Consider the following 17996-nt stretch of genomic DNA (forward strand, 5'->3'; position numbering starts at 1 on the left):
AATTCCTTTAAGGCAGAGCGGTTTTAATGTAATTCCGCTGTCCCCATGTAAACAAGCTATTCCGTACAAGCCGTACGATGTACTTTCATGAAAATGGACGGAAAAGTGTGGTTACAAGCTTGTAGACCTATGACTGAGTAATGCGATACAACAGGTTAGCCGCTAAACAGTAGTAGCTGAAATGGCGATAAATAGAATATAGCAGCATACAGACAAATGGGACTGTAGTCAGTGCAGTATTCCTAGTAGTATTGCTAAGGCATTCAAAATAACAGCAGTAACAGAGCCAAAACAAGCTAAGATAAAACACAACAGAGATACACCGTTTCAGTAAAACAAATTGCAAAAACACGCTACCGTCACACAGTTGGAACGCCGAAGGCAGGGCTCAGCAGCCTGGGGATTCTCAGGAAAAGAGTCAGCCTTGAGTGTGGTCAGGTGTATATATAGATTTAAGAAAGGAAGTAAGGTTAGAGGGAAGAAAGGGGAGGAGAGGAGGCAGGCAGGAGAACCGGAAGAGAGGTAAAGTGCCTGCCCTGAAAGGAATAGGGCAGGGAGGGGAGCAGAGCAGGGCAGAAACAAACAGTATGAGATGAAAGCAATCAGAGAAGAGCAGATCATGCAGGAGAGCTAGTCAAGAGATAAGTGAAGGTTAGAAGGCAAAAGGTAGGAGTAAGTATATGCTAGAGGTAGCAGGAAAGAAGGTTAAGGTGGAAGGGTATGGAGGGGTAACAGAGGGTAAGATAAAGAGGCTTTACTGGGGAGAAATAACTTCCAGGGGGGAATCTCTATGAGAAGGGCGCCACCTAGAGGCAACAGTAGGTACTGGAACCGTGGCTTCTTATAGGGCTTACAGCATACAATACAAGGCAGGTAGCTGGGGATTCTAACAGAGACTTAGGTTAGATGTTAGGAAGAAACAATGGGAGGCTGCTGGCTGACCTGGCTACGGGTTGTACAATTAAAGGCTAACAACAGAAATGTACAAGTTGCAGGAATTGTAGGACATACTTTCTTTAATTTCCAAGGTGAGGGCTCCCAAATATGGGTTGGCTTAGGTCTTTACAGTAGTATAGAGGCAGCAATCCTAGTCAGGATATATGATCACGGACCTAGAAGTGGTCAGGAAGAGTATATAGCTGGGGAAAAAAAGGGGGGAGAAGGAGAAGATTTAATATATAGTGTAGACACAACCTTAAATCACTCTATCATGAATACAGTAGCATATACAAGGTCAGGCTCAATTCCTAGTGTTGAAAAATAAAAAAGAAATCAGGCAACAGCATAAAAACGCTAGCTTGTTGTGAAAGGTCCCACCTTCAAGTTCAGAACTTCATGTCTCTATAACTAATAAGATTAGCCAAATGTTTCAGGTATACAGCAAAGGACAGTGGAAATCATTCATAAATATAACACATGAAGCTACAAGATAGCATACAGTAGCAATAGACTATGCAGAGATAGAATGCTAAAATGCAACCATTAGAATCAGTGTAGAACAATCTATAAAAACAGTGCACCTTACAATGCTAAATTCTGCAATTAAAGCAGAGCAGACCAATCTATAAAATTAATTCGCCATAGACTACAATTAGTGGTACAGTTGATCAGAGGAGGTTTAGAGGGTCATATTAATGTTATCGTAAAAGACAACTAAGTATGAGGTAAGCGCACAAACACAGGTAGGGCTCTTGCGTGGGAGGCTACCGCAATGGAGCACGCTAGTGTCTGTGATACTGGGTCAAGAAGAAGTGCAAAAGCACTTTAGGAGTAGCTGAGAAAACACGCTACTAACTGGGTCAAGAAGAAGTGCAAAAGCGCGTATGGAGTAGCTGAGAAAACACGCTACTAACTGTGCACTTCTGAGAGATAATGAGGCTATAAATATACCTAGGTAGGGTGCTAGTCGCCTAGGATTTAATCCATAAGCATGGCTTAATGGAGAGGGGAAGGCGCGAAAACCAGCCACAGTAAATAAACCGGAATTCCTTTAAGGCAGAGCGGTTTAAATGTAATTCCGCTGTCCCCATGCAAACAAGCTATACCACGGTAAAAAAAAACGAAATTCCTTTAAGGCAGAGCGGTTTTAATGTAATTCCGCTGTCCCCATGTAAACAAGCTATTCCACAAGCCGTACGATGTACTTTCATGAAAATGGACGGAAAAGTGTGGTTACAAGCTTGTAGACCTATGACTGAGTAATGCGATACAACAGGTTAGCCGCTAAACAGTAGTAGCTGAAATGGCGATAAATAGAATATAGCAGCATACAGACAAATGGGACTGTAGTCAGTGCAGTATTCCTAGTAGTATTGCTAAGGCATTCAAAATAACAGCAGTAACAGAGCCAAAACAAGCTAAGATATAACACAACAGAGATACACCGTTTCAGTAAAAACAAATTGCAAAAACACGCTACCGTCACACAGTTGGAACGCCGAAGGCAGGGCGCTCAGCAGCCTGGGGATTCTCAGGGAAAAGAGTCAGCCGAGTGTGGTCAGGTGTATATATAGATTTAAGAAAGGAAGTAAGGTTAGAGGGAAGAAAGGGGAGGAGAGGGACAGGCAGGAGAACCGGAAGAGAGGTAAAGTGCCTGCCCTGAAAGGAATAGGGCAGGGAGGGGAGCAGAGCAGGGCAGAAACAAACAGTATGAGATGAAAGCAATCAGAGAAGAGCAGATCATGCAGGAGAGCTAGTCAAGAGATAAGTGAAGGTTAGAAGGCAAAAGGTAGGAGTAAGTATATGCTAGAGGTAGCAGGGAAAGAAGGTTAAGGTGGAAGGGTATGGAGGCGTAACAGAGGGTAAGATAAAGAGGCTTTACTGGGGAGAAATAACTTCCAGGGGGGAATCTCTATGAGAAGGGCGCCACCTAGAGGCAACAGTAGGTACTGGAACCGTGGCTTCTTATAGGGCTTACAGCATACAATACAAGGCAGGTAGCTGGGGATTCTAACAGAGACTTAGGTTAGATGTTAGGAAGAAACAATGGGAGGCTGCTGGCTGACCTGGCTACGGGTTGTACAATTAAAGGCTAACAACAGAAATGTACAAGTTGCAGGAATTGTAGGACATACTTTCTTTAATTTCCAAGGTGAGGGCTCCCAAAAGAGGGTTGGCTTAGGTCTTTACAGTAGTATAGAGGCAGCAATCCTAGTCAGGATATATGATCACGGACCTAGAAGTGGTCAGGAAGAGTATATAGCTGGGGAAAAAAAGGGAGAAGGAGAAGATTTAATATATAGTGTAGACACAACCTTAAATCACTCTATCATGAATACAGTAGCATATACAAGGTCAGGCTCAATTCCTAGTGTTGAAAAATAAAAAAGAAATCAGGCAACAGCATAAAAACGCTAGCTTGTTGTGAAAGGTCCCACCTTCAAGTTCAGAACTTCATGTCTCTATAACTAATAAGATTAGCCAAATGTTTCAGGTATACAGCAAAGGACAGTGGAAATCATTCATAAATATAACACATGAAGCTACAAGATAGCATACAGTAGCAATAGACTATGCAGAGATAGAATGCTAAAATGCAACCATTAGAATCAGTGTAGAACAATCTATAAAAACAGTGCACCTTACAATGCTAAATTCTGCAAATTAAAGCAGAGCAGACCAATCTATAAAATTAATTCGCCATAGACTACAATTAGTGGTACGGTTGATCAGAGGAGGTTTAGAGGGGTCATATTAATGTTATCGTAAAAGACAACTAAGTATGAGAGGTAAGCGCACAAACACAGGTAGGGCTCTTGCGCGTAGGGAGGCTACCGCAATGGAGCACGCTAGTGTCTGTGATACTGGGTCAAGAAGAAGTGCAAAAGCACTTTAGGAGTAGCTGAGAAAACACGCTACTAACTGGGTCAAGAAGAAGTGCAAAAGCGCGTATGGAGTAGCTGAGAAAACACGCTACTAACTGTGCACTTCTGAGAGATAATGAGGCTATAAATATACCTAGGTAGGGTGCTAGTCGCCTAGGATTTAATCCATAAGCATGGCTTAATGGAGAGGGAAGGCGAAAACCAGCCACAGTAAATAAACCGGAATTCCTTTAAGGCAGAGCGGTTTAAATGTAATTCCGCTGTCCCCATGCAAACAAGCTATACCACGGTAAAAAAAAACGAAATTCCTTTAAGGCAGAGCGGTTTTAATGTAATTCCGCTGTCCCCATGTAAACAAGCTATTCCGTACAAGCCGTACGATGTACTTTCATGAAAATGGACGGAAAAGTGTGGTTACAAGCTTGTAGACCTATGACTGAGTAATGCGATACAACAGGTTAGCCGCTAAACAGTAGTAGCTGAAATGGCGATAAATAGAATATAGCAGCATACAGACAAATGGGACTGTAGTCAGTGCAGTATTCCTAGTAGTATTGCTAAGGCATTCAAAATAACAGCAGTAACAGAGCCAAAACAAGCTAAGATATAACACAACAGAGATACACCGTTTCAGTAAAAACAAATTGCAAAAACACGCTACCGTCACACAGTTGGAACGCCGAAGGCAGGGCGCTCAGCAGCCTGGGGATTCTCAGGGAAAAGAGTCAGCGCGAGTGTGGTCAGGTGTATATATAGATTTAAGAAAGGAAGTAAGGTTAGAGGGAAGAAAGGGGGGAGGAGAGGGGACAGGCAGGAGAACCGGAAGAGAGGTAAAGTGCCTGCCCTGAAAGGAATAGGGCAGGGAGGGGAGCAGAGCAGGGCAGAAACAAACAGTATGAGATGAAAGCAATCAGAGAAGAGCAGATCATGCAGGAGAGCTAGTCAAGAGATAAGTGAAGGTTAGAAGGCAAAAGGTAGGAGTAAGTATATGCTAGAGGTAGCAGGGAAAGAAGGTTAAGGTGGAAGGGTATGGAGGGGGTAACAGAGGGTAAGATAAAGAGGCTTTTCTGGGGAGAATTAACTTCCACAGGGGAATCTCATTGTGCTAAAATTCAAAATGCTGGCTCTACAGCAACTCCTTCCCATGCTGGGCAAGGGGTCTTGGCTGGTGACTCTAGACCTCAAGGAGGCATACCTGCATGTCCCTATCAGACAAAGTTGCAGAAGACACCTCAGATTTCTTGCAGGCAGAGCATTATCAGTTCTCAGCATTGCCCTTTGGCTTATCTACTGCGCCCAGAGTATTCACGAAATGCCTGGCATCAGTAATTGCACACTGCAGACTTCAGGGAATTCAAATATACCCATATCTGGACGACTGCCTTAGACAAGCGGACAGCCAACAAACTTTGGTAAAGGACTTGGATTATGCTATCCACCTACTGCAGGCCTTGGGATATACAGTCAACATTCACAAATCAAGACTTGTTCCATCCCAAAGAATAACTTTTCTGGTTGCGGATCTAGACACAACCACCCAAATGGCTTTTCTCACAGAGGAAAAACAAAGACAACTACCGGATTACTTCAAGAATCTGACAAGACAAACTCAGCTGACTGCAAGGAAAATCCTGCAGGCCCCGGGTTACATGGCATCTTGCATTCTTCTGATTCCACAAGCAAGGCTGCATATGAGGAAACTACAATGGTACCTAGGGAGTTTATGGACTCAGCACAGTCACAGCTTAGAAACTTTGATCCCCCTCATTCCATGCCTCCAAAAGGAATTTCTGTGGTGGGCTCAAGCAAGTCAGTCAAACAGGGGTCTGCCCTTCAGCAAACCAATAGCCAGCCAAACCATTACAACCGACGCTTCAGACCACGGTTGGGGAGCACACATGGAGGGCAGATGTATTCAAGGACTATGGTCACAAAAGGAGCTACGCATGCACATAAACCAAAAGGAAATGCTGGCAGTGATGCATGCAATCGAGGCCTTCAAACTCTTTCTGCATCAAGGCCACCTGCTAATAAGGACAGACAACACCACAGTTATGTGGTACATAAACAAGCAAGGAGGCACCCATTCCTACCCTCTTTGCAGACTGGCAATGAATCTATGGGAACTTTCCTTGAAACTCAATATACAGCTGCAATCCCAGTTTGTGCCAGGAAAAGACAATATACTGGCGGACAGCTTAAGCAGAAATATCATGGATGCACACGAATGGATGCTGCACCCAGACATGTTCCTACAGATAACACAATCATGGGGAAGGCCGGACATAGATCTTTTTGCCTCCCCCCACAATCATCAGCTGAAGAAATTCTGCTCAAGGACATACCATCCACAAGCATGGAAAGTGGACGCCCTCTCTTTCAGCTGGAGAGCTCTAACAGTGTATGCATTTCCACCTCTTCCATTACTGACCAAGGTCTTACTGAAGATCAGGACAGAGCAGCCAAAAGTGATTCTGATAGCTCCGGACTGGCCAAGACAAAACTGGTACCCACTGTTAAAGAGCATGTCACGTACGAAACCATGGCCTCTTCCTCAATGGCCACTTCTCCTGACTCAGCACAATTACAAAACTCTGCATTCCAACCTGAAAACCTTGCAACTAACAGCCTGGAAAATACCTTGACTCCTCCTCAGGATAAGCTATCCAAGAGAGTGAAGGATATCATCATGGAAGCTCGCCGGCCTTCCACAAGAAAGGCATATTCAGCAAAATGGAAAAGATTTCACACTTGGAGCACCACAAAGGGCCTAGATGCGACAGTGATGAACATGGCGCATATCCTGGAATACTTGGCAGAAATGCTCCACAATGGCCTGTCTTACTCTTCCATTAAAATTCATGCTTCAGCAATTTCAGCAGAGTACAATACTGATCCACCTGTCTTTTCTCATCCTCTCCTAAGACAGTTTCTAAGAGGAATTAAAAACATCAATCCTCCAAGGAAACCTCCAGTGCCTACTTGGGACCTTAACCGCGTGTTGGAAAAACTAACTCTGCCTCCCTTTGAGCCAGCAGCATCTGCAGAACTACAGTTCCTGTCTTGGAAGACTGCCTTCCTTCTGGCCATAACCTCAGCAAGAAGAGTATCTGAGTTACAGGCCCTCATGGCAGTACAGCCATTTCTTATTTTTCATCAAGACAGAGTCTCATTGAGAACCAATCCTTCATTTATGCCAAAGGTGGTATCCAGGGTCTCATTAAACCAAGCTATTCACCTGCCTGCCTTCTTTCCAAATCCACAAAACAAAGGGGAGAAACTTCTGCACACCCTGGACATACACAGACAGTTGCGCTACTACTTGGACAGAACTAAAAGCTACCGAAAAACTGACCAGCTGTTGGTAGCATATGCTGCTGGTGCACAAGGGAAAGCAATTTCCAAACAGACAATTTCAAAATGGATAGGGAATTACATTCGTTTTTGTTATTCTTTTCATGGAAAAACTGTGCCAGCTAACATTAGACCTCATTCCACCAGAGCCACAGCCACCTCCACAGCTTTCTTAAGAGGGGTGGCTACCAAGGACATTTTAGAAGCTGCTACATGGAGCTCTGTGCATACATTTTCCAAGCATTACAATTTACCTTTATATTCCAGATCCAGAGCAGGCTTTGCTACGGCAGTCCTGCAGGGCATTTTAGCTACACCATCCTTTACATAGATCCTCCACCCCCAGATTGGCTATGGTATTCTACCCATATGTGATGACTGCAGATGCATCCTTGAAGGACATAGCACAGTTTTGTACCTACCATAAATGTAGATGTCAGATAGGTATGCATCTGCAGTCAGGTTTACCCTCCCTCCTTCCCCTCTTTGGTATTTATTGGGTACTTTTTCCCTCTCATAGTTAGCTGGGGTTATCTATTATGGTGTATTTGTTTTATATATATATATATATATATATATATATATATATATATATATATATATATATATATATATATATATATATATATATATTTTTTTTTTTTTTTCTGTGCATGTTTGGAATTTATTGCATTTCTCCAAATTTAGCCTTCCTTTGAGGGCTCCTGGCATCTGGGGCAAGAAACACTGAGGAAGATGGCATCGGCTGACGCTTTTATACCCCAGGCGCTCTGACGTCGGGGAAAGGGCGACATCAGCCGACGCCGGACCCAGACTTTGGAATCCTGCCGACCGAAGGGCTGCCTGAGGCAGGACAACCCATATGTGATGACTGCAGATGCATACCTGTCGGACATCTACATTTATGGTAGGTACAAAACTGTACTTTCTCTCATCCCCTATTAAACCAATTCCTTAGAGGGGTGTCACACATCAGACCACCTAGAAGGCCACCCACTCCAGCATGGGACCTGAACTTTGAACTGGAAAAACTGACTTTGCCCCTTTTTAAGCAGCTGCTTCAGCAGAACTGAAGCCCCTCTTTTAGAAGACTGCCTTCCTGTTGTCCATAACCTCAGCCAGTAGGGTTTCCAAGCTGCAGGCTCTCGTGGCCATTGAACCCTTCATTATTTTTCATGCAGACAGGGTGTCTCTTAGAACCAACCCCTCCTGTATGCTTATGATGTGACCCTTAATCAGGCTGTCCACCTCCCTACCTTCTTTCTAAACCCACAAAATAGGGGGGAAAGGATTTTCCATACTTTAGACATGCACAGACAGCTTAGATACTATCTGGATAGGGCCACGTCTTTCAGAAAGACAGACCAGCTGCTGGTCAGCTTCGCCTTAGGGGCAGAGGGGAAACCTATATCCAAGCAGAACATTTCTAAATGAATGTCGCACTGCATCCATTTCTGCTACTCCTGTCATGGGAAGATATCTCTCAAATCATTCAGAACCCATTCTACTAGGGCAGCATCAACTTCCACTGCCTTCTTAGAGGCACTCCTACCAAGGATATTTTGGAAGCTGCAACCTGGACATCAGTTTACACCTTCACAAAACACTACCAACTGGCTATTTTCTCCAACTCTTGGGCAGGCTTTGCTAAAGCAGTCCTGCAGGGCATTGTGGCTTCCACTTAAAGCAGTGCAAGCCTACACTCAGTCTCCTTCCCTTACTTCCTTCCACCCTACTTTTCAGCTTTGGGAATCTTCCCACAAGTGATGACTGCAACAGTAAAACACGAAGAACATAGTAACAGTTGTGTACACTTACCATAAATATTGATGTTTGAGTGTATTCACTGTTGCAGTCCTGTTAACCTCCCATCTTTCCCCTCTTGATTTCCATCATAGGTAATAGCCTACCCCAAGCTGGCCTTCTTCAGGCCTTCTTGGCAGGGCTGCTATAGGTTGAGGGCAAGAAAAACTGATGTAATGGTGTCGGCCGCATCTTTTTAGAACCCTGATGACCTGATGTCAAGCGCAAGGACATAACGGCTGACGCAGGAGGGAAATCTTTTACTTTGGTATTTGGGCCGGCCGAGGGATACCCAGCAGGGATAACCCACAAGTGATGACTGCAACAGTGATTACACTTGAACATCTACATTTATGATGTGTGCACAACTGTACTTTCTCACCCCAGCAGTCAGGTGGCTAATATGCTATGGATATAGCCTCTAGGCAGCAGCTTATGGGGTCATTGATCAGGAATTATCTGGCTTGATGCTACAGAGGATGTCAAAGAACACTCCTTAATGCTTTCTTGGACAGGGAGTTGCTCTTTCAGAATCACACTGATGAGATATTAAAGAAATGAAGAAAATGGGAAAGATAGTGCAGTTAGAGAAACTGCTTTCTAGTCCCCCATGACCAGGAATGCCAGGAGAAACCCATCCAAGTCTGGGTCATACCATCTGCAGCAAGGAGACATAACATTACCTAAAGAGAGGGCCTTCTCTGTATTTGTGTATATGTGTATGTTTGTAATTAGGTAAGTAAACCAAGAGTAAGAAAGGGTCACTGTAATAAAACATGGTAAGGAGACCAGAAGGAAAAGTACTGGGCCTCCAGGGCTCCTGTACCCCTTAAGGAGCAGCCATGAGTACATTGTGTTTCCTAAAGTACCTCCAGCTTTATCCTCAACCCAGCCCACTCTTCCCTCAAAAGTAGAAGGAATGCATAAAAAAAAAACAAAAAAAACTGGGAAATCAAACCAGTAGACAAATGTATTTATCAAATCTGTCATGGGTACAAGATGCTTTTCTTACGAAAACTGTCCTGTACTCTTGCAAAGAGTATCTGGTCCCCCCGCCCATTCTCTGTATGCTGCTAGAACTAGGAGTAGTAGAGCCTGTGCCAACATAGTATTCTTTCTGTCCTTCCTTAGATCACTGTTGTAGTATTCCAGCACTGATAGGTTATGTGATGTCTGTCCTGCATATCAAAACCCAAATATTCTATACTCTCGTATGTCTGGCATATGACCTTAACCCATGAGCTTACGGATACGTAAGCAGATAGGATCCTCACACTGTCTTGCTGCAAGTCAGAAAGGCCTGATCTTTGCTGTAGTCTGTTTTGTTCTCTGCATTGTTTTTGGATACTACCATTGCCTAGATGTATTCAGGTAAGTACCCCATTGTGGAATAACTTTTCTTGGATTTTTCTGAAAAAAGATTTATTAACATCAGTTAAGAGAGGGGAAGTGTGACTGTGGTAGGTAAATACGTTATAGGGGACCCTCACTCCCACATTTATTCTGTCTAGGGCGTGAACATGATTACATAAACTGTGAGATCTACCAATTGTTTATTCCTAAAACTCTATACTTGACTTTTTTCTGTAAATACGTAATTTTAGACCAGAGTCTCTGGAGTAATGTGCAAACCAGAATGGTAGGGCCCCCTTCCTTGAGATGTTCTACTCGCACATAAGGCCTTGTTTTCTTGAACAACTTAACCTTCTCTGCCCAGTCTGATTCAGGCACGTCTGTTAAGATGCTACAGGAATCCACAATACATCAGACTTTCTCTGATACCCACACCCCTGCTGGATTCTGATGTAGTGTCTGGTTGTCACATGTCTGATAAAACTGTTCATAATTATTTCTTTTTCTTGAAAGGGGGGGAAGGGGTTTGATTCCTGAAATCCTTGTTAGTGAAGAGGTTCCTGGCACTTGGATCAAGGTATGTCAAGGTTCTGACACACCATGCTTCTTGTGAGCTGACTTTATCCCTAAGAAAAAGAAGCAGAAAAACCAAATGTTTCTCGTACTCAGACATCTCATGAAAAGGAATGAGTTGAATTCGTAGAGGGTTTATACAGGGCCATTTTGTGTTTGAAACCGTTACTCATTTCTAATCCTTCACTTCCTCAGAAGCTATGTGAATCTTCATCTGAGGAGGAATCTGACACTGATTGCTTACCATACTTATCACAGGTCCATTCTCCAGGACAACCTGTGTCTGATACCCTTACCACTGACTCTCTTATTGAGGAAATTTCTTTGTGGAGACAGTCAGTAAAATACCAAGTCTTAAGTCCCACCAGCTGTGCAGGCTTGCTCTTCTGGTATGGGATCAAGCTGTACAAGCAAATCTGCCCCTACAGTCTGTTTACGTTCTATCTGAAGACCGTGTTTTTGCAGATTCTTTAAGCAGGTCCTTGGAAGTTCTCCACAAGTGGATGCTAAACAGTGAGGTTTTCCTGGAGATTGCCCACAGATGAGGTATTCCTCAAGTAGATTTCCTTGCTCCACTCAGAACAGACAGCTCAAGCTGTTTTGTTTCAGGACTCCTTGTCTCCAAGCCTGCAGGATGGCTGGACACCATGTATTTCTGTTTGGAGTGGAAATACTTCCACACCTCCCTCTAATGCCCAAAGTGCTACTGAATCCAGTGGGACAAATCAAAAATCTTGCGGATGACTCGTTCTGGTCCAGTCAGCAGTGGCTCTGCCTTCTTCACCTAACCAAAGGCCGTCACTGTTGCCCCCCGAATGGACATACTCGCACAAAAAAAAAAAGGGTTTGTGCTTCATCCCAAATCAGCCTGGCAATATGGATGATAGAATCAGTTTTCTGAGGATGTGCTTCAGGTGCTCAGGAGGTGAGAATCTAACACTAGAAAGTCTTAACTATTTCTGCCTGCATGCCATCTAATCCCCCTTGCTCTCAAGAATTGAAGTCACACCGTTTGTAAAAGGTGTCCTTCAATTTAATCTTCCTAGGAAGGCTATCCCATCCACCTGGGATAGCAACTTTATTATGGAAAAACGTAACTTGCCACCCTTTGAACCAACAGCTCCTCTTCTATAAAGTGTTATACTAGGAAAAATTTCACTGGTTGCCCTTACTTCTGCCAAAAAGGTTTCGGAGCTTCAAACTGTTATAGCCATCCCTGCTGTCCAATCTTCCCTAAGGATAGGGTCTGTCTTAGGGCTAACCTTTGATGTGTTGTTAGTCTCGCCTTCATTCTCACTGAAGGGGGTGTGAGCCAATGTGTCTGATCTCTCTGTCTTTCCAGTAGCTCAAAGTCTTCAGCAAAGCTCATGGTCTGCCTCCTCTACCCATAATGCAGTTCCCCAACTTCCTCAGATCTCATTTGCAGCGCTGCGAAAAGGTTCTTCAAGCAAGTTCTGGGCCAGGTTCTTTGTATATGTATATGTTTTACTTTATTCCTCTAGTTAGTCAGTAATTTTATATTTGTTAACTTTCCTCTGTTATTACCTACCTAATTTTCTAGTTATTAGTTCCCCTCTTTGTTGGCATCCATTTTTAGTTTAAGGAAGTCCAACTTGCACCTGTTTTAGGTGGAGTGTGTCCCCTTTCCTTCCTTTCCTTTCCTTTGTCAGGTGTTTTAGTAATTTAGAACTAAATCCCATTCCTTCCCTTTCTGGTTACTGCTTGTTTTTAGTTAGGGAGCAGATGACCAAAGTTCTTTCAACCCTAAAGTCCATTTAAGCTAGAAGACTTCTCCCCTTTTTCCCTTGTTTCCTATTATGACTGTAGTTCTTTTTCTTATAACGATTGTTGTGGTGTTTTTCCTGGTTCAAATATGTCCTAAAAGGAAGGTAAGCTGTTGGGATTTAAAAAATGCAGCAAGATGATGCTCTTCAGTGAGTCGCACTATACCATTTGGGAATTTTTTGTTTGCGAGAATCATGTTCCATTTGTCACACTTTTAATTCAAGGGTACTTTTGGAACACACAAACTGATTTTGAAGGGGTTAATTAAAACCCCTGTCTCTGAGGCTATTTCCTCCAATCCCTCCTCTCCTAAATCAGAAAAGTCTGAAAGGTCAGGGAAACCGTCTTCCCCAGCTTCGAAAACTTCGTTGGAGCTGAGGACCAAGCAATCGAAGGTGTCCGCTCCATCAGCGCCTATGGATCAGATAGCTTCTACAGAACCTGGAACTTCAACAGATCAGTCAAAGGTTTCGGATCTGAAATCCTCCTCCGAGTCTGTTCCTAAGACCCATTGCCCTTGGAGTTCCGCTATCGGAGCTGATCTCACTCCTTGGAGCCAGTTACGTCTCGGCTTCCATCACCTTTTCTTACCAGGTCCCCAACATTGTCTACAAGGTCCACTAAGAGCCTTTCGGATGAAGATGTGGATAGGGCGGTACAGAGACTCCTTAGGACACCTGCCTTGACCAAGCTTCTTTTGGGTCTGAACCCAAAGGAGTCTGATCAGACTCGTACTTTCCCTGTGGAGCCTACTCCTCCTCTGATCCATCCATCAGTTTTGGAGCCAGAAGACTCTGACATTTAGCTAGTGTCTGTATCTGGTCTGATACTTGTCAGCTCCTTGGATCTGATGTCTGCCCAGAGCAAGAGACCTGTTGGAGCAGACACTCACCAGTCAGGTCCTGCGAGTCAGTTCAGATCCCTTCGGATCCATTACTGTCATGGGGCCTCAGCTTGGATAGGTTCTGCTCCTACCTCTTCTTCGGAGCTTCTGCCTCTTGTATGAGGGCTTTTTCGGCCCCGATATCCCTGTTGTCTGGTCCAGGGAGTTGCTCAGAGCAGGAGCGGTCTGCCTTAAGGAGGGTGATGTCTGCTCCTCAGTCTCAGGCACAGCCCCTTTCGGAGCTTCTGCCCTCAACAGCTCTGGTGTCTTTACCTCATCACCTCCATCCACAGGACATCAGGATCCAAGGCATGAAGATGTCCCCCAGGGACTCCTCCCTCTTCCGAAACTTCTCCAGAATACCCCACTGAGGAAGTCTGTCGGAAGAGATCATGCAAGAGGAAGCATCTTGACTTCCTAGAGGAGTCAGCCACTTCTGATACCGACCTCGAAGCAAAAAGGTCCCCATGGTTGCCTCCTGAGGAAGTCTCCTTTGGAGACATTCTAAAAATCCTGAAACAGAGGCGACTGGCAGTCCTCGTCCTCTTTGGCCGAGGAGTCAGTATGCCTGAAGACTTTCGGATCTCACCCTTCAACCTCCTGGGTGACACCACCTTCTGACGAGCTTGACCCCAGATTCCATAGAACCCACTCCTAGGAGGCCAGACAGTTATATTACAGCCCCCAAGGATCAAGCCTTCTTTACAAAAGGTATAGCAGTTGATGCCGTGGTCGTGGCAGCTAACGCAGAAAAGGAACTTTCTGAGACCCGTTTCTCTATCCATCCTCCTCATAAGGATTCCAGGACCATGGAAAGGTATGGGAAGCACGACTTCTCGTTTACATTACGATCGCTGAATTATCTCACTAATTTCACCAGACTACAGAGAGATCTGCTAAAAAACTCTCTCCAAGGAGCTGTAGTTGATGCAGTGGCAAATGAGGTCAACACACAGCTGGCTACCCTCAATTTAGTGGTCAGCTGATCCATGAAACTCATTTCATATGCAGCAGATGGAGCAAGTAGGGTGGCGTGTTGGGTATCTCTGTTAGGAGACCGGCTTGGATGTGATTTCGCCGAGCCCTTTGTCTTCCTTTGTTAATGCTCTTTTCAATGGCTCATCTCTTTTTCGGCCCAAAGTCAAAGAAAAGCTAACTCTGTGAGCATCCTCGTGGCAGAGAAGGTCCACAGAATCCATGCTCCAGAGAATGTTTCTTTGGCAGACCTTTTCAGCACTCCTGAAGGAGCGCTCAACTGCTAGTCTCTTGAGGCAGTCGGTAGGTCACTGCATCGTGAAATCTGGCAAAACATTATCGACGACAAATGGGTGCAGGACATAATGTTCAGGAGGTATATCATTCCCTTTTTTCCCCAGTCCCATAAACAGATCTATTCCAGACGTTCCACCCAGTCAAAAGGAACAAGCAACTTTAGAAATTCAAAAGTTGCTCAGAAAAAGGGTCATCCAAGAAGTCGCCGCAGACCAGAGAGGATCCGGAACTTAAGATTTTCTCTAGTGGCAAAGAAAACTGGGGGCTGGTGACCAGTATTAGTTCTCGGCAAACTAAACAAATCAGTGAAAAAAACTAAGTTCCGGATGGTGACACTGCAGTCAATACTTCCATTCCTGGAAAAAGACAACTGGGTGTGTTCTATAGACCTTTAGGATGTGAATTACGACATCAAAATGGAAAGGTGATCCAGGAGGTACTTGCGCTTCCAGCTAGGAGCCAGTCGCTTCCAGTTTCGAGCTCTGCCCTTTGGTCTCACTACAGCTCCCAGAGTGTTCAAATGCATGGCAGTAGTGGCGGCTCACCTGAGATGCAGAGGATTCCGGGTGTTTTGGGGATTACTGTAAATTGCAACAAATCTCTAGAGCCATCTCAAAATTGAATCTTTATAGGAGCAGAAATCAGTACAACCAAGCTCATAGTGAGACTGCCTCATGACTGAGTGCATAATATTTGTCCACATGTCAGACGGTTAGGCCATTGCAAAACAAGTACTACAGGTTTTGGGAAAGATGGCAGCATGTATTGTGCTCATTTCTCTAGCACGTCTACACATGAGGATTCTACAGTGGTTGCTTTCCACAGAATGGTCAATTCTAGAATTACCAATGTCTCACAAGATTCTCATAACCAAATCTTGCAAGAAGAATCTCGAGTGGTGGATTCACTCCCTGTTGGTGTCTCAAGGCCATCCCTTTACCCCCCTCAACCCCAAGCCACAGTGACCATGGATGCTACCCAGATAGGGTGGGAGGGCATTATCTGGTAAGGACTGTCCAAGGCATCTGCCAGGAACACGTGGCTCAATTGCACATAAACACCTTAGAGATGAGAGCAGTGCTGTTGGTGTTGCAGACATTTCAAGACCGTCTCCCTCTAGGAACCATAGCAATTCAATCAGGCAATATGTCGGTAGCCTGGTAAGCAAGATCTGGTTCCCCCCTGTTTGTTTATCCCCTTTGTTGAGAAGCTCTTGGATTTGGCAATGGACAACGTCCTCCAGCCCTTTCTAGGTGCAATACATATCCTGGGAAAATCCAACGTGATTGCAGGCAATCTTAGCAGGGCCATACTGTCACGGCACGAGTCATCCCTCAGAGAGTAACGGAAGAGATTTTCCTAAAATGGGGTCAGCCTTGCTGTGAACTTTTCTGCCTCGCCCATCAATGCTAAATGCAGCAACTACTTTGCTCTAATCCCTTCTATGGGGGGAGTCCCCCAATGCATGTGATCTGAAGTAGTTAACTTAATTTGATCAGCAACCTATGGGTCTCGGATCCGAGCCGGCAGCTTTCCAAGCTAAAGATCCGAGCTCTCAGCTCCTCCCCCTTAACCATAATAACCTGCTACCTCCTCTAGTCCCCAGATCTCGTTTGCTGCGGCTTCTGAAGCATAAGGGACAAGCTCTTAGCGTCTTTAGGTGAGAGGAATTTAGGAGTATTTTTCTTAGAAAAATAGAGATTTCGGTGTGTGTGTATAGTTGACCCATAGTTTAGTTAAACCGTTTTTTAGTAGTAAAATTAGTGTTTTTCCCTTCCCCTTGCTGTGTGTGTTAGGGTGTGTGCTTGTGTGTGATGGCTGAGGGCCCTAAGGCCATTTTTTCAAAATGTGCTGAGTGTGGTCATAAGCTGTCCCCAGCGGATGGCCACACTCAGTGCGATGTTCATCGTGTTACCCTGCTGCAGTCATCACACTTGGGTTATCCTGTCGTCAGGCGGTCCCACCGTCGGCCTGAATTCCAAAGTCTTAGTCCGGCATCGGTTGCTGTCGCTTCTTCCCTGAAGTCAGTGTGCCAGGGTTATATAAGAGGCATCCAACACCATTTTCTTCAGTCTTTCTTGCCGCGCGGTGCCCGAAGCAGAAGCAGTTCACAAGTGCTGGTCGGCCGACACCTGAGATTTTCAAATTGAATTTAAGTCCGAAGTCTTCAAAACTAAGTACCCCCATTGGGGAACCTTTTCTTGCCTCAGTCCGATGTCAGAAAAAGTTAACAATTGCATTTCTTGTGGGAAGCAAATACCTCATAAGGACTTTCATTCTTATTGTATACCTTGCCAAGGCCCAGACCAGGTTGTCGGTTTTGTGCTAGGTTCAATAAGCGAACTATAAAGTGATGCTTTGATTTCGCACGACACTACTTCAGTAGGAAATTTAATTACACTATGCCGTCGGAGCAACCGACTACCGGCGTGCATAAAAACCGCAAAGATAAAGACTGGCAGCCAAGATCCAAGCCAGACTCCGAGGCCTCGGCTGGGCTGGTCGCTGGATCTCCGGTTTTCAGTGAGGCGCCTACGCAGCCCCTACGACGACCACAGAATTGGAACCACAGACCGCTTCGGATTCCCAAGCAGAGAGTTCTAGGCCGACACAGCCATTTTCTTTAGGCCCTACCGACAACATTGCAGAAGGAGAAGCCGGTGCTGCGGAAACACCTTTGGTTGCAGAAGGTGTCTTCAGACCGACTACTCACCATAAAATCTTATGCTAAGCTTAAGACTCCTCTAAAACCAAAAAAGACTGCACATCAGTCTCCAGTTCAAGGCCCCATGCCTAAGAAACAGATGCTTAAAATGGCTGAATATTTGGTTCCCAATCCCCCCCCAGACAAAAGGCTTGGACAAGAGGAGGATTATACCTCCTCTGATCAAGTGTCCATTTCCTCAGGCTCCTCTGAGGAACAGGATTACTCCTTTCCCCCTTATGAAGATTCTGATGCTGAAGATTCCATTCCCTCAGCTTCTCCTCTTGAAGACTATTCCTTTGGGGAAACCTTACATACCATGAGGGAACATTTCCAATGGGAAGGTCAGGACTACTCAGACTCAAAGAAAAGGCTCCGAGAGTTTCTTTTACTCCCCCAACACAGACCACTTGCTATATCCCTCCAGTTTTAGACATTGTGGATG

At 44.8% G+C, this 17996-nt stretch overlaps 1 protein-coding gene across 1 annotated transcript in view; it reads left to right on the forward strand.

Moving 5' to 3' along the window:
- SUV39H2 (SUV39H2 histone lysine methyltransferase) overlaps positions 1 to 17996 on the forward strand; it is a 1013666-nt gene that overhangs the window by 370100 nt on the left and 625570 nt on the right. The window lies entirely within an intron of this gene.

This window comes from Protopterus annectens, chromosome 11.part0, assembly GCF_019279795.1.
Source record: "Protopterus annectens isolate FY-2018-M chromosome 11.part0, PAN1.0, whole genome shotgun sequence".
NCBI lineage: Eukaryota > Metazoa > Chordata > Ceratodontiformes > Protopteridae > Protopterus > Protopterus annectens.